The sequence below is a fragment of the Falco cherrug genome, chromosome 6, assembly GCF_023634085.1.
Source record: "Falco cherrug isolate bFalChe1 chromosome 6, bFalChe1.pri, whole genome shotgun sequence".
Classification (NCBI taxonomy): domain Eukaryota; kingdom Metazoa; phylum Chordata; class Aves; order Falconiformes; family Falconidae; genus Falco; species Falco cherrug.
This window is the reverse complement of record NC_073702.1, coordinates 27,208,791-27,225,941: the sequence shown is the minus strand read 5'-3', so window position 1 is coordinate 27,225,941 and position 17,151 is coordinate 27,208,791. Positions and strand designations below refer to the sequence as shown.

Below are 17,151 nucleotides of genomic sequence, written 5' to 3'. Positions count from 1 at the left end.
AGAGAGTCAGAAAAAAAAGGTAAAGCCTATGGGTTGAGATAAGAACAGTTTAATAACTGAAACAGAGTAAAATATAATACCAGTATCACTACATCAATAATAATACTTGTAATGAAAAGGGAGATAACAAAAAGAGAAAGAGAAAAAATACTTAAGGGTAAAAAAACCCCACCCTCAACCCCACCCGAAGTGATGCACAGTACAGCTGCTCACCACCCGCTGACCGATGCCCAGCCAGTCCCCGAGCAGCCATCGGCCCCTCCTGGCCAGCTCCTCCCAGTTTATATACTGAGCGTGACGCTCTATGGTATGGAATATCCCTTTGGCCAGTTCGGGTCAGCTGTCCTGGCTCTGCTCCCTCCCGGCTTCTTGTGCCCCTTCAGCCCCCTCGCTGGCAGGGCCTGAGAAGCTGAAAAGTCATTGACAGTATAAACACTACTTGGCAACAACTAAAAACATCAGTGTGTTATCAACATTATTGCCATACTAAAATCAAAACTCAGCACTGTACCAGCTACTAGGAAAAAAATTAACTCTATCTCAGCTGAAACCATGACAGTATCCACCCTGTATTCTGTACCGTCTATGTTGTGTCCAGGTTCCACACTTTCCAGTACACCATCACCTTTCTTGTCTTTTGATATATACACACAAGTATCATTCCCTTAGTCCGTGAGCCATGTCTATGAAATGTCTGTTTAGTTCAACTTCACCCCACTTCCAACTCCTTTCCCAAGCACATAGAAGGTTTAAAACATATTGGAATACAGATAACCCAGTGAAGGTCAGGTCTTCCCCAGCTGAACATGGCTTTTGTTGCCTACACAAGAAATACATTCCTGGGTTTTGCACAAAGCGGTTTATTAGCATTGATTCAGTTTGATATGGTGTTGACCCTCTAAATACTGAGTCTTCTGACTTCAATGGTAATTGCAGGTGCTCAGCACTTTTTAAAACAAGGGTAAAAGTACTGTAGGTGATTCGACCCCTAAAATTATAACACTGGATGAGGCATTCGAGTCACTTGGCCAAAATTCCTGTCTTTGAAGGCAATTGCTTGTAAGCACAATCCGAGGCAATTCCAGGCAGAATATAGTATGTGCTGTATTAAGGCCTTCTAATCAATGTTAGAGATTAGATAAGTCTCTGAAGAAGTAGTTTGCTATGATTTCGATAGCTTCATTAGCTGTTCTGACTCTAGATCCTTGCCATCCATGTAAACACACATTTTCCCTTTGAGTCTCAGCACTCACAAACCTCAACTATTTACAAACAGTAAGAAGTAGGTCACTCCCACTTCTTCAGATCCTGAAGCTGTAATGAAGTGTAAACATAAATGCATTCCTGTTGAGCTGATCATGAGTCAACTTTTATTCTCACACCTATCTGTGGGACCGAAGCCTAAACAGGGAAAGTATGCAAAACTACAGACAGAAATGGTTGGAGAGGAATGCATTACAAGACCGCTATTAATCTATCCTTTTTTATTGCCCTCTCCACTTTGTAGTCTTTCTCTATGCCATTGTTCCTTTTACATTTATTTCCTTTTCTGTATCACTGGTTTTTCTTGGCAGATTTCATTCCAGTTCAGTACCTAATTCTTGTTCAGTAACTATTCCTGTTTTCAGTAATATAATATTCCCAAGTAGTCACCTTTAAAATGAGATTTTTATCATGCCTGGCCTCTCCTGGATCATTATTTTCTTTGGGCATTTGAAAATTATTAAAAAAACTATAGTTATTTTTAAGTATTAAGACAGTGGAAGAATAAAAATTTGTTTCCCATTATAAAAGTAATGTAGCTGTAACATTCTTTTATGGCGGCAAAACCTAAGTGATTATAGCTCAGAGTTGGTATTGGAAGTGGTGAAAGCCCTTAGTCTCATAAAAGATACATTGGATAATTTTAAGTTGTGATATTAATCTGACCAAACATGGATCTACAACAGAGCTAGCCTCTGTGCTCCCTTTGTAATCAAAACAGTGAGAAATACCTTGCAGTACAAGCTCTCAAGTTTATTTTGGAGGCCCTTTTTAGGACAAGAAGTGATATACCTTACAAAACTTTCAGTATGTACAAATACATTAATGAGATATATCTGATTTTTTTGTCCTTGTTTCTCCACGGTTCATAGCCTGCCTTGTTTTTGCAAAGGGAAAGGGATGTTTCGTGATTGAGCAGTAATGCAATGATGACTCTGGAGCTGCAGAGGAAATCTCAGGGAATATATTTGCCCTATATGCTGAGCTAGTGGGGGAAGCTTATGGTCACTTTTGTCTCCATCCAGTAAATTTTCACTCATGCACAATTTAAAAGCTTGTGAGTGAAGAATTAGCCCCAGAAATCTGCACCTGAATTCATGCATCTCCTATGAATGTCAATAGAAGTAAGTGTTTGCACCAAGGAGACAATACACACCATTGTTGATCTCATTTTTCCTTGATTTTCTCGTTTTCTGTCCAATTCCTTCAAGCTTAGATAGCTCATAGTTTCCCTTCACTGTTGGTCTAGTAGAAAGTCATTTCAAGCACTGCGGGTCTGCCTGCAGTAATGGCCATGCTAAATGCCATTGTGTGGTTTGGATCTCCAGAAATGAAAGCTGTTCTGTTACCTTGTTTCCTGCTCAAAGGTTACAGGTCTAATAATTAGAGTGGCCCCTTGATGAGCACACTGAGATCCAGTTTGCATGCCTTAATGGCAGCGGTATGAATAAAATTATAGCTCTTCATAGCAATCTTTTTTGGATATGATGTTAACTCTGCATTGTGTAACATTAAAGTGTGGTTATTATATCCTTGGATGCCAGCAGAATTTCACTCATGAGCAAAATGAGGAAAATTTGGCCTCCTGAGACAATCTAAAACTCTGTTTAAAGAAGAAAACTCAGATGCGTAAGCCACCTGGACAAAAGACCTCTTTATTTTGTGTTTCAGTCAGCAACAGGATTATTATCTAAGGCTGCTAGACCAGTAGGACAACCTTTCCTTAACCAGTGACCCCAGTCAGACTGGCATCTGAACACAGGGCTGCACCTTACGACTTCATGAGATTTTTGTGTGTGCTTAAGCGCATATACTTACCTGCCATTCTAGAGTAGTTAAATTTTGCTGAATTAGGACCCAATTCTAGTGGTGCAGTGCAGTGAAAATAATTGCAGGAATCTGTAGGAATAAATAAAATCAAATACCAGTTTAATACTATCAAAATGCATGCTTGCATATCTACAAGCAAAAAGAGAAAATGGTGGTGACTGATCTATGGGTAGCCAAAAGCAGTGGCGAGTCATCTATTTTAAGTCCTTAGATTACTAAAGGACAGATCATTCTCATTTTGAAAATACTGAATTCCTATGAAGTGGGGGCTGCAGGGGTCTCTGTAAGGAGAGGCTGGGGGAGCCCCATGCCAGACACAGCTGGCTCCAGATGGTTCCAACCAGCTCCAATGGCCCCACCACAGGACACAGTCGACCCTGTCAATCGAGATGGTGGTGCCTCTGGGAAAACAGATAATTTAAGTTGGAAAAGACATTTACAATCATTAAGTCCAACTGTAAACCTAGCACTGCCAAGCCCACCACTAAACCATGTCCCTAAGCGCCATGTCTATATGTCTTTTAAATACCTCCAGGATGGTGACTCAACCACTTCCCTGGGCAGCCTGTTTCAGGGAAGAGGGAACAAAAAAAGGAGTGAGAAATAGGAGAGGGAACACCAAGGTCAGAGGAGGAGGAGCTCCGTGGTGGGGCAGGTATCCACTGCAGCTGTGGAGCACGCAGGCTGGAGCAGGGGAAGAGAGGAGCTGAGAGGAAGGAGCAGCAAAGAGGAACCACTGCGTACTGGCCGTAATCGCCCCCACCACCATCCTGCCTGTGCCACATGAGGAGGTAGAGGAATTAGAAGTGAAAGCAAGAAGCAGAGCCTGAGAAACCAAAGGTGTTGCTGTTAATGTTTGACCTTCTGTTTCACACTACCAAAATTATTAATTACATTTTTATTTTAATTGGCTAGTAATTAAGTTAATTTCCCCAAGTCGAATCTGTTTTACCACAACAGTAGCTGGTAAGCAATCTCCCTGTCTTTATCTCTGCCTATGAGCTTTCTCATTCCTCTTCTTCCTTATTTTTCCCCTGGTCCCACTGTGAGGGGTGAGTGAGTGGCTGGCTGGGAGTTCAGCTCCTAGCCAAGGTTAACTGACCACACTGGGTCTAGTTTTTAATATTGTGCCCTTTGCAGTTCAAATACCTGAAATGCTTATCTAGTTTTAGCCTATAGTCTTTCAGTTGGGTGAAATCAGATTGGAAACTTGAAAAGCATTAATTGTTGGATATTCAAACTTTTTCTCTGAGTTATAGAAAAACACTGCTTAATAGTCCTTAATCTCAGAAACTTAAGGACCAATGTAAAAAAAAACCCAAAAAACCCCAAAAAACAAAACAAAAGGAAACACAACTACCAGTGAGAAAAAAGGGTTGAGACATGACTACATTTTTAAACTGTTGCATCTAAAGATGGAACAATATCATCTGCATAACAGAAACTGAGTCCAGAAATCTCTGCAAATGACTTGTGGATCTGAGGGGACTGTTCTGGCCAGAGATAAAGTGAAATAATAATAAGCTTAATTTATCTTTGGACAGTTCTTGATATACAAGTCAAAATTCTTTGAAGTGTCTAAACAAGTTTAATACATTAAGGAAATAGACTTAAAAGACTTTTTTTCAGACCAATTATAATTCCATAGATTCAAATTCCTCCTTTTTTACAAGTTAAAACAATAAAATGGACCATATGTAAGCTTTTTAAATGGTATCTTTTGGAAATAAAATCAGTCCTTTAAGTCAATTTTATACATTTTTCATATGTTTTGAACTTTCTAAAAGGAACATCTTCCAAAATTATATTAAATGAAGCCCTGGTTAGCAAAAAAATTCCCATGAATGTTGGTTTTGTGTTACTGCTAAATTGGTTCCAGTACATTAGATTAGTTCCTTGCATAACATTGCTCTATTCAGTGCTTGTACTTTCTTTTCACTTCTATTTCTAGCCGTTATTCTTTATTCACCTCTGCAGACAGGAAATTACATGATAGATATTGCCACCTAATGGGGTACAAACTTGGGAAAGTGGCCTAAAATTAAACTAGTTACTGAATTAAAAATGTTGGGTGGGTTTTCTACCGGGACAGAGCATGATATCTCGAAGGACAGGTGCCAAGTTGTTGGAGCTAAAGGATCTGCTTCACCAACAGAGAAGCAGCAGCAAAGTTGTGCCCCATTAGGTATGGTCTAGCTAATGAAGAAAGACACTGAGTCACACTGGCTTTGTAGAGCCCTACCCTCTGTGGCCAGAAAAGATTGCTATGATCATCTGGGCTGGGCTTTTGCATATGCAGGCTGTAGAGTTTCTTATAAAATAGATTAAACATGAATGATGAGATGGGCCTCTGATGATTATAACCCTGGATGCCAGAAAAAAAATAATCAATCACGAATGGCAAAAACTTGGGCTTTTGGCCTTGTATGATATAGTTGTATACACTAAGGTAGCTGATATTAATTGTGATGAACTTCACCCTACTGAATGTCCTTCCTTACTAAATCAGTATTTGAAACACCACCTTTTCTATTAAAAAAAAATTAAAAATACTTTAATCATTCAGAATAGCAGTACAGTTGTGTAACGCTTGCAGCTCTTTATATATCCCAATTTGTAGAAAAACATATCTTGTTTTTCTAAATTCAGCACTCAGCTATTTGTTGTAGGGTTTTGGTTGTTTGTTGGGGTTTTTTTTGTTGGCTGGTTGGGGGTTTTTGTGGGGTTTTTGTGTGGTTTTTGTTTTTTGTTTTGACAGTCAAATCCTTTCCCTTTTCCTGAGACATGTTTTCACTTTGCAAATATCACTGACCAAATCACTTTGTCTTTACTGTGGCACATAGACAGTTCCTTGTCCTTGTCTGAATTCTTCCTTGTATTTCCATATCCTGTTCATGGAGTGAATCCAAGGACCGGTTGCAATCATTTCATTATGTCTGTGTTCAGAAATTTTATCAGTTAAACCCTTCGTTTATTTTTAAGTTTGTGTTTGTGCAATTGTGGATTTGTGAGTGTGCATTAGAAGAAAGCACTCAGAAAATGTCAATCTTTTATTAAGGCTTCCAATATTTCATTTGATATTCCTGAGCAGTTAGAGTTTAAGGTTTGGATACCTTTTCTTTCAGAAGGTCCACATATATTTACAACTTCCTAATGCCACATTGTCATTGCAAAAAACTCAGCGTAATCTATATTAATAGAATATATAAATAAATGCATATTAGAAATGCCACCATTTCTTTAATCCATATACATTTATTATAGGATGAAACAGTGTCCTGCAGTATATAAGATATTATTATCCATCTGACAAGCAGTTCTGCTCTACTTCAGATATTTTAAGCCAGGTTTCAACAGGTATTTAATAGCCAAAGAAGGAAAAGTATATGCTAAGGGATTTGAAAAAACACTTGGATACTTTGTTCCACAGAAGTTAGGTAAGTAGTGTTGTGAAAGTTTGCAGGTACCTATGTCTTATTGGCTACTTACTGTCTAAATGACTGATACTTGAGTGTGTAAAGTTGTCTTATGGCGCCTAATCAGCAAGCACATAATGGATCTAGGTTCATACGGGATTTTCACATTTTTTGAAGTTTGAACTTCTCTGACCTGAGTTAATACTCCCTCTGTTGAGACAGTGTTGAGTCTGTATGCATACACTGACTTGATATTTCATTTTTCTTTTGCATCATGAAGAAGCAGACACTGGTGAGGCCTTGAAGTTATCTATTAGTCCTCAGCTTGCAGATTAATTAATCTGGAGATACCTCTGGTTTTCCATCAATATCTGGTGTGATGACCGCTAAAGTGAAAGCTCTTGGCTCTGCGCAGAGTAGCCACAAACTACACTGATAGGGATACAGATAGAGACAGTTGCAGCACTTTTATTAGGCTGATACAGCCTAGGTAATACACCCTCTCACAGGCTGTGGGAAAGAGTGCTTTTACTGATGTGGTTTGTCTCCCTGTGCAAATTGTAGAAGAAAACTGGGTTATAGAACCTTCCAGATTTTTGTGGAATTTGCATCTGTGAAAAGGCAAATTCCTCTGATTTCTTTGAAAATCATTTATGCTTTGAGTAAAGAGTCTACCATGTGGATTGGGTGGTGGTTTACAAACTGAGAAGTGATGCTCATCATAAAAGTTCAGAACTGAAGCAGAAGTAGACCAAAGGTACCAGTAGTCATTCCTCTTTCTTCTTCCTCATGAGTCTTCATCCATTGAAAAAGGTTCTGCAACTTTTGCAGTGAAAGGCCACTTTCAGCTGAACAAAGGAGAGAAGGCAAGCAGGCAGGCAGGCAGGCAGGTAAAAGTGTTTTGGCATTTTTGTGATATTCTTTCCAAATATTGCAAAACATAATCCATAGACTAAGTATAGTTGTATGGGGGAAAACCAAATCCTCTCAAATGCATACTTATGAGAGAAAGAGAGAAATTAGTTCCGATCAGAGATATGATTATTGTTCAACTCTGAGGAATGAACACACTTCTGAGAAGCGAGCAGAGAAAATACAGAAGTAACACACTATTGTTACCTTCCAAAAAGTGTTTTAAGATCTACATTATCCATGAGTCAAAGTAATTGAAATCTATTTGGCTTTTGTCCTGAGGAACTGTTATTCACTTGAAGTATTTCTGCCTAAGTGCAGAATGTTGAGGAGCTACTTGAATAATTAAATGCTTATGATTAAATAAGAAACAACACATCTTCTATGAGTGTATACTCAATATACATCTGTATAAGTACAAATTGCACCTTTAACTAGCCCCAAAAATCCAAGGCTGCAGACAGACCTGTGTCACTTTTAAGGTAGGTTTTAGACAGCCTGAGCTAAGATGATGTTTATTGAGTTTACTTATCTAATGGGTTTAGATAACATTTGTTGGAGCTTCTGTGTTAATCTGACCAAACTGATAAATCATAAAATACTGGATTAGATTAGATTGCTAGTATCTCAAGGGTTGGATTACCACTTACTCTGTGATCTGTCAAGGAAATAAGTGAAAAAAAGAAGTATTGGAGAAGAAAGCAGGATTTACTACATGATGAAGATGGTGAATATTCTTGTGAATGGGAAGAAGCACTGGAATCTGTGAATCTTATTTTTTCTTGATGATATGGAGACATCCAAATAGAAGAATTTTGATATTTTTTATCATTACTTGGGGCTTTCTGTTACTAACTGCTGAATAAGTGTCTGCATCCTGAAAGGTTATTAAAAGAACTCAAACTGCTGGTTCATGGAGGTAGTCTTGTTATATATATATATATGCAGGCTTCTTATGGTAGAAACTTCGTGCCTGTTTCAGTACACAATCCTGCCGCAGATCTGTGCAAGAATTTGGTAGCAAACCATCATTGCTAATGAGAAGGGCTGGTTTCCTGCATGCTTGTGTACAGATACTGGTAATGATGAGTGACTTATGAATGGCATGCTGCTATGTGTATTTTGGCAATTCAGGAATTGCTTTATGCCCTGTTCCTACTGTATGTGTATTTTGGCATGTTGGTTTAGTGCGTATTCCTAAATAGTATGTAGGTTTGTAATGTTGAGCCTGGGTTAGCATGTTGTATTCTTCCACAGTGCTGGGCAGGACAAGAATAATTGAAAGGGGAAATGGGATTTTATTTTGTTAGTTTAATAATATCATAAGTCAGCAGAGAAACTGGTAAAGTATAAAAACCTTTGTATCACTACTGGCTGAGAATTGCAAAACCAAACTAGGTGTGATTTAAGCTGTGCAGCTGAAGAACAAACCAAAAAGTCTGAAATTCTGCCAAAAAACCAAACAGACATAGAAATCCCCTCATCTCTTAAAGTCACTGAATCCCTATAGATGAGATTTACAGATGGTTTATAGTGACTTTAAAAGTGTATTTGAAATATTGTTATCCTAACTTTCTGATGCTTCTGTTAGATGCATGAGGACAAATTAAGAATAACTTCATAGAAGTAAGTGGCTTTAAACTTGCTAGAGAGGGAATCAGGCCCACTCAAAACAGTTCTGCTTTACTCCTTGCCACAGGCCGTGACTGTAGAATTAAGCAGTGAGAAACATCGCCTGCTATTTTGGCTGCCCAGTACAAGTAAGAGTGAACATGTGGCTACAGCGAAGTGTTGGCTGCTGAGAGGTCTGGTTTATATTCCAGGCTCTACCACCAAGTCGTAGTTTCTGACCTGGGCTGAGTATTTAACCCCTGTGTTCACAGCTTTTTCTTATCCACAAAGTTAGACTGGTATCGTCTCACAGGGATGATATGATTCCAAATACTTCAATAACTGCAATTTTTGGTTTTTGAAACCTTTAATAAAGACTCCTGTTAAACAAATATTAATTATGTAACAAGTTTTCTAATGGTTGAATTTAACTGCAGGACAAATTTACTGCAATAAAATTTGTGACATTCTTTACAGATCTTTGAGCTTTGTGGGTCCTAAAAGCTTGTAACGTAGTTTTACATTTCTAAGGTGAAACTAATTAGGATCGGCGTCCTTGCAGAAGCTGGATTTCTCATCTCCTGTCCCTTTGTGCTGAGATCCAGTTTCAAAAAGTACTGTCCTGCAAGTTTGGTCTGTGTCTTAATGCATATATGCCAAAACTTTCTGATAACCTTTTTCTGTGAGAAATTAACTGAGATTTTGAAGGTTCTCGTAAGCTAGGTAGTTTGGAATTGGCAAAAAATATTTACTTTTCTTCTAAATGTTTGTTCTTTATATTGCTTGGAGGAATACAAAGAAAAGCTTATGCTATGCAACATGCCAATAAAAGTACAGAAGTTTGGTGTGGCAGTAGTCTCTCCATCCTAGCTCTGTGCTGTAATAAAAGGTCTATGCTACTCTCTGTTAAGAGGGATCAGTGAGAAGGAATAATGGAGAAGGTATTGTGCTTACTAATGCCTATTAAAAGACTTCCTTATCTTCACCAAGAAGTAGGTAAAACCTGTCACTCCCTTCCATATCCATATACAATAACAGCTTTGAAAAACCTGACAGCTTCAGGAAGTTAAGTCACTAGGTACTTGTGGCAGAGATGTCCTCCAGCCTTTTCAAAATTAAATTATGTTGCAAAAGAAAATGAGGCAGTGTTTTAAAGTATTGTTAGTTAAAAATACATATAGAGAAAGTGTCTGGAGAGAAAGTGAGTGGTGGTGTAGCTAAACCAAGCTATTTTCCTGTCTCTACTACCTCTTTAAGTATCCCTTTGTTTAGGACATTTGTATCTTGGCACAAGTTCTCACAATACCACTAATTTCATCTCTTCTCCCTGGCAAGGGTATCCCCATGATAGATTTGGCACCCTAGCAAGTATCAGTCACAAATCCTACCACTGAGATAAGACAGCAGGAACAGTTCCAGAAAGAAGGCAGTGGGTGTCTCTGAAGATTTGTAACACTCTGGTGTTTTATTCTGTAAAAGGTTTTCTATTTTACATAAACATCTCAAAAGATATTATTGTTTAGGTGGGATATTTTATGAGCTGTTTTGTAACACTTGAAAAAAAATGTTACCTACCTGCAGGATATTTTCCTTTCATTATCTCAAAAAAACTGAGTCCAAATTTGACTCAGTTGCACTGATGCATATTCAAATTACCTCATTTGGCACCACTAGACTCAGATTTATACCAGGTAAGAGAGGAATGGGATTCATATGTCTTCGTCATCTTTGCTAGTGTGTCACCTATTGAACAAAGAAGCCCCCTCCAGAAGAGCAGCATTTCAAAATTCTACAGCCAGCTGCCTGCAGCATCCAGGTGGAAAGTGGAAAAGTGTTGCTCTGAGGCTGCTCCCCTATTATATGCCAAGTACACTTGTGTCAGAACCTCATGGTCCTCTCTCTCAGTCCAGTAAATCTGTTCCTTGTCCAGGCCTTCGCTCCTCTTTGCTATGACAGGAAAGTGAATATGAATTATAGGTGAGGTCTATTTTGCCATCATGTGAGGTCCAGACCTACAAGCCAGATCTGAATGTGAAGACCTGGGCATATTGCTAGGCATATTGCTAACAACAGATCTACTGTGTGAAACAGATGTCAAGGGTAAATGGGAGTGGGGAAACAGTGAGATAAGAGCGGAACAGGGACAGTGGCAGCAAAGAGGCTTTGAATTTCAAGGACCCATTATTTTCTGTCTAAATCAGTGAGGCTGAAATTGTACATTGTAGTTGGCTGCTAAGTCATCTCTAGGATTCTTTGACAAGACTAGGGCTTTTACAGAAAAGGCAAGACAGCTCCCCACTCCCAGTGTTAAAAATAGATTTTTAATATATCTTTACAAATCTCCAAACTTCACAATTTGAGGACTTAATCCTAATTACAAGTATAAAGACAGGTTGAGACCTAATGCAGGAAAAAGATTATCCTATTATCCCGTGCTGGCCTACAAGAGGCATTTTATACCATGCTGAAAGAGAGGTGCGTAAGTCTGAGTCTATGTCTATTTCTACATTCTTGTAAAAGTGTTCAGTGAAGACAAGGCATTAGGGTAAATCTTCTGAGTGTGTCTTGTGAGTCAGTTGTCTAACTTCAGTTGTTAAGTTGAAGCCATAGTTAACTATAACATGGGAGAATAAAGATGTAGCGGAGAAGATTAAGACTCAAAATGCAGATAAATAAGATGTAACTGAGTTTGTTTTAAAACACAAACTAAGAAATGTTAACTAGTAAGATGTCATTTAAAGCAGGTGGGTTTTTTTTTTCCTTTCATATTGTTGTGGACTGTTTTGCATGCTAAGAAAGGAAATGTTATGAAAACAACATTCAGACATGGCCAGTGATTATTTTTTTCAATACCCTCTCCTCCAAACAACGCTGTATGTATGAAACATGAAATAAGGTGGGCTTTTGTGCAGGGGTCTGAAACGTGTAATTTTTTGCAATGGCTGAAGTGCAGAAGAGTAAGAAACCCCTGCGTGGTAACACACTTTGTTTTTCAGGCAACAGAGGTAGGGTTTCAGCACTTCGCACAGTTCTCCACATCAGGAAAAATGTGTCTTCTGTCTGGGCTGTGCAACACTGTATTTGCTTTTGCAATTGTGCCCTTTGGACTGGCTTCTGCCACTGCTTACACTCGGTGGTGCTTACAGAAGAGTACAACAGAGGGACGAATTTGGTCTTCTGTTTGTAAGCAAGCACCCAGGGAATGACACGAGTTGCCTTATTAGGAAGCACAAAAGGAAATAGTGCCGCTTGGCAATGCTCACGTGTTCCAGCTGCCAACGTCTGCAGTTCTTCAGCCCTCTTGGGCCTGTGCTTTTTCATTGTAAAACAGCAAGCCCTTGAAAATACAGTGCTTGCTTGGCAACTGACCGCTGCCAGATAACAATTGACACTAGGACTAATTTAGTAATGTGCAGCTTTGGGAGTGACATTTACTGTATCTCCTGGCGCAACTGATACAAAGCATGCAGCCGTGGCAAGCCCTGCATGGTATTTGCAAAGTGTCAACTTGAAAGAGTCAGGCTGCTCTTATGTCTGCTCTCAGAGGCAATTGCTGCAGCCCATCAAATCAACCTTCATGTAATATAAACAGGGGGACGCTCTCCCGCCATTCAGTGTTACTATTCTGTGCGGTTGCTGGTTATATCATATGTCAACACATTGTACAGATAATGAAAATGGGGAGTCTGAACTTGTATGGGAGATAAAGGTTTCCCCGGAGAAACAAAATTACAGTGAACCTGTCAGGCAAAGATTAAGGATTTTGCAAAATAATCAGAGAGACAAAAGTTAGCCCTTTTGATATGACTGTTAGCTGTAGTATGGCTTACTGTGCAGAATAATTCTATCAAATTAGTTCATTAATATGTAACTTATAATGATCTTTGTAAAAGGGACTTTCAGCATAAAATACTGGTAGTTCTTTCAGGAATTCCAGGTGGGTGGGCTGAAAGCTATTGTGGTAATGATTGCAGAACTAAAGATCTCACAAAAGAAATTTTCACCTGGATTTGTGCAGTAGATAGATGTTTCGGAGGGGAGGTTTAAATAAGTGTTCTCAAATCCTCAGATGGGGATATTGTTTTCATCATTTCTCCCCTTTCATGGAGCAGGGTTGTTGAGCAATGGAAGGTTTCCAAACAGAACAATAGAAGGATGTGTGTGTGCAGTTTTACTTTCACTCATTGACTTTTTGCCAGAACAAGCAAAATGCTTAGTTCTTAGCAATTCAGCAGTGCTCTTTAATAAGAGCTGCAGTTGTAAGCTGTTGCTGTGCTGAGAGCAGAATGTCTCATCCTAGCATCCAGTCTCTTCCCCATCCAGGCTCATTGTGAAGCTGCTCTGGGGCTATATCAGTCAAAACCTCTAACAGCCATGCGTGCTACACAACTATTTCTGCTGCAGAGGTCCACAAATGGCATGCAGACAGACAAATTGCATCACAGTTTCTCCTTGGTAACTGATCCTGCACCAGGTGAACTCTAACCATCAGGAAGCTGCTTGATCTGGATATTAAAACCCATCAGAACTCCAACTGCTGTCTGCCTCAATGTAGAAGAAAAACCTCCACCTGGAAAGACATGTCGAAGCTGTTACCATTTCTCCTGGTTATTTTCCATGTCGTATTTTTTTAACATTTTCTGCTCTGTTGTAAGAAGTTATTTGCAAGCACGTGAACTTATAAAGGAATGGTTCAATAGCCAGAGTGATAATGAATTTCCACACAGGGATATTGAAGAAATGAATTAAAGATTAATGCCAACAATTTCTGTTAAAATTCAGTTTCTGAAAAAAAATATATTTGTAACTAGATGAAGTTCTAGCTATGAAGCTTTACTCACTCAAAAGGTGCTTATGACACATTTCTATGCACGTTGGATTATTTCTGAAAGTATCTTGATGCTTGACTGAAGCACAAACTGAACTGCGAACTGTGCCAGCCACAGCGGTGGTCCTGTTGTATCTATGCCCCTGTACTTAATGTGGGAACATTACGAACACAAAACCTTAAAATGTAATTATTTCATTTTTCACTTCTCTGCATAACCCCATAATGAGAAGTCACAAAATTCACTGTGGGAAAATCATGATGTCTCCATGGTTTTGTTACTCATTTCTCTTTTTCTTTATTTTAATAATAACATTGCTGTTTTCTTAAAGTAACAGTTCCACATCTAGGTGAGTGATTAAGCTTCTATATTTATATCACAGCACATGGATCGAAACTATCCTGATTTCCAGAAGCTCTAACTGGCTGAAAAAAGTATCTGGTAGAGTGAAAACAAACTCTAGTTACTCAGGCTGAAGGATGTTGTTCTTAATCAGTCTGTGTGAACTAATTACATGGATAATACAAGGGTTTTGAGGGAGCAGAAGCCTGCTGTAGTGTGGCACCCAAGAAACAACTTCCCTCCACAGAAGCCTGGCCTGCAAACGGCACAGTTTCGTGGACACAAAGGGAGATATAAACCAACAGAGCTTACATGTGGAGACAGCTCTACAGAACTCTGCAGGGAACAATTCAAGACACTTCTTAATCTGTTTTATGTTCCCATTGCATTTGCAAATGCTATTTTATATTCCAGGAGTGAGATAATGCATGAGTTTGGGAGGAAATTGTGGCAATATTAGATATTTGGGAGAGAAAATCTTGCCGTTTTAGTGCTGTCTGCAAGTGACAGAAGTGTACAGCTTACTGTGACAGATAGGATTTTGCTTCAAACTATTTGGTAGATTGTGATTAATAATGTATTAGCAATCAAAGATGAACCCTATATGCTCTTTCTTAGTAACATAATAAATAAATTGAAAAGGGCAAAGGAAGAAAAAAGAGGAGTAACCAGGCAAAACCCAGCATGTGTATGAGGCTTCACTGAAAATTAACATGACATGGGAATGGGAGTCCAGTGGATGATGAAGATCAGAGCTCTGCTTTGTAGAAATGCCATCACTGCCACACAGCCACATGGAACACGTTGCTACATTAGCCAAGAAAGCAGTGATAGTTTTTTCTGTAGGTCACGGGGGAGGAAAAGTCTGTCCAATTTTAAGGTCTGCAACGAACTAATAATTCAAAAGTGTTTTTCTAGCCCTCCTCATCCTTTGCATTAGGCTGAGAAAAATATGTTTTGTCCATAAATTGCCAGGTTTGCTACAGGTAAAATCTAAAATAAATGTTTCTGTGGTGTTTGAAAGCAATTCACCAAGTTGTTCCTAAACTAGAGACCAATAAAAGTTCCATGTGAAATGGTGGATAAAATAATAAAAAAAAAAGCAAAGCTTTTTCATTAATACCAATGAGGCATCTGAACTTAAAAAAAATATTTTCTTGTTTAAAATATTATTGTTATTGGCCGTATAACAATCTTCTGTGTAGGCCAAGCTTGTTGGAAAACGCATATGCCTATTCTATTTGAAGACAATATAATTTATGTTAATTGTTACAAAAAGTTTTTTGTGGACAAATTGGCTGTGACTAGGATGATTTTTTCTTCTTGTTGTTTTTAATTTCTTTCATTCTGTTTTTTTGTTTCTTTAAGTGAAAACAGGAATTAAGCACTGGAAATTAAATTCAGGTCAACTTTAGAGCCCACATTTTCTCTAGATGGCCAGATTTTTCCCATTGTTGCTTGGTATCATTTCAACAGGTGGCTAAAAAATAGCTAAAAAGCTACAAATGAGATTGAAAACACTCTTCACTCTTTTATACTAATTCATTTTACCAATATAAAATGTCTTGCATCCTTAAATAGTAATTATCTTGTTTGATCTAGAATTCAGAAGAAATTACTCTGTTGTTCTTTAAAGAAAGTATGGAATAGCCACTTTGACAAGAAACTGCAAACTACTCACCTTTTCTGAGTGAATTTTGGAAAATCCTGATTTTACTTGAAGACTTTCAGGGAGTTACAGAGACATGAGTACTTCAGAATAAATCCCTGTTTTGTCCTCTTGCAAGAATCTTTCTTTGCATTCACCTTTACAGGACAAATCTGACCCTAATCTGTGGACTGGGAGCTCCTATTTCTACTCTGCTGAAATATTAGTTTTACAGACATGACAACAATCACAGTACTTCACTGATTGTTTTGTTCAAGATGTTCGTATTTAGAAGACAGTGATACATAATGCCAGACTTTTCCATATCTCCAGGGAACAAATGTTGGGAATCGGTGCAACATTTTAAGCAATAACTTGGCATCTTGTAACATTTTACATCATTGCTGGTGGGAAGCATATTCATACAGAACTATAACAACGTGTGCAAGACAAACCCGATGTAAATATCTCATGAGATAAATGTTGGCTGTAGCTGTCTGAATTAAATCATGTAACTTCCCGTATTATATAAATAAAAGGCATCCAATTTCTAAGGTTTTTCCTAAAGCTGTTAGGAGAAAGTTCCAAAGTGTTGTCATGTGATTAAGACAAAAAATTTTGTTTAAAAGAACTTTTCATCCAGACATTAAATCATTAAAATAAAATGGAAGGATGATATTTTGGATGAGAAAAGAAATTTGGGTGAAAGCCCATCTGTGCTGCAGATATTCTGCATGAACTTTGAGATCTGATTTAATCTGTATTTGCCTTAAATCCCTCTTTATGAATTGAAGGTGATGATACTCAATTTGTCTCCTTGGGGAACACCCTAAGAAGTGCATATGTGGCTTGGAGCTTACCTCTCTCATTTCCCATAATGCTAAAAGTACAGAAAGGAATTTTAAGAGTGAATATCTGACTGGATGAGTACTTGACAAGTGGATCATTTTCATGCTATTGTACAAAGATGGTATTGTATGCTAATGGAATGCTAGCAAATACAACATTTTCAAGCAGTATATTCTCTGAGTATTAGGTCATCATTTAAATCTAGTCATTAGCTATGACATACTGGAAAAAGAGCTTCAAACTTCTGGTTTAGGTGTTTTTGCTAATGATTTCTGTTTAGATCAGTGCATCACATTCAGTGAGAGAAAGGTCATCACTCTACTGAGACAGTAGGATTGGTACTGTGACTGGGACACGCTGCTAGAGTATAGATGGTTGTACAAGGGCAAGTGCGTTTGCACTGTAAGAGTTGTTACATCAAACTAGTTTCTGGAGAGCAAATTTAACTTCC

General features: G+C 38.3%; 1 long non-coding RNA gene across 1 annotated transcript; it reads right to left on the bottom strand.

Moving 5' to 3' along the window:
- Nucleotides 1-243: 243 nt before the first annotated feature.
- Nucleotides 244-3,737, bottom strand: LOC129736309 (uncharacterized). Its single transcript, XR_008732678.1, has 3 exons — nucleotides 3,623-3,737; nucleotides 3,082-3,162; nucleotides 244-409 (listed from the first exon to the last, which is right to left on the bottom strand). It is a non-coding gene; the product is annotated as an uncharacterized LOC129736309 (long non-coding RNA).
- Nucleotides 3,738-17,151: the final 13,414 nt, after the last annotated feature.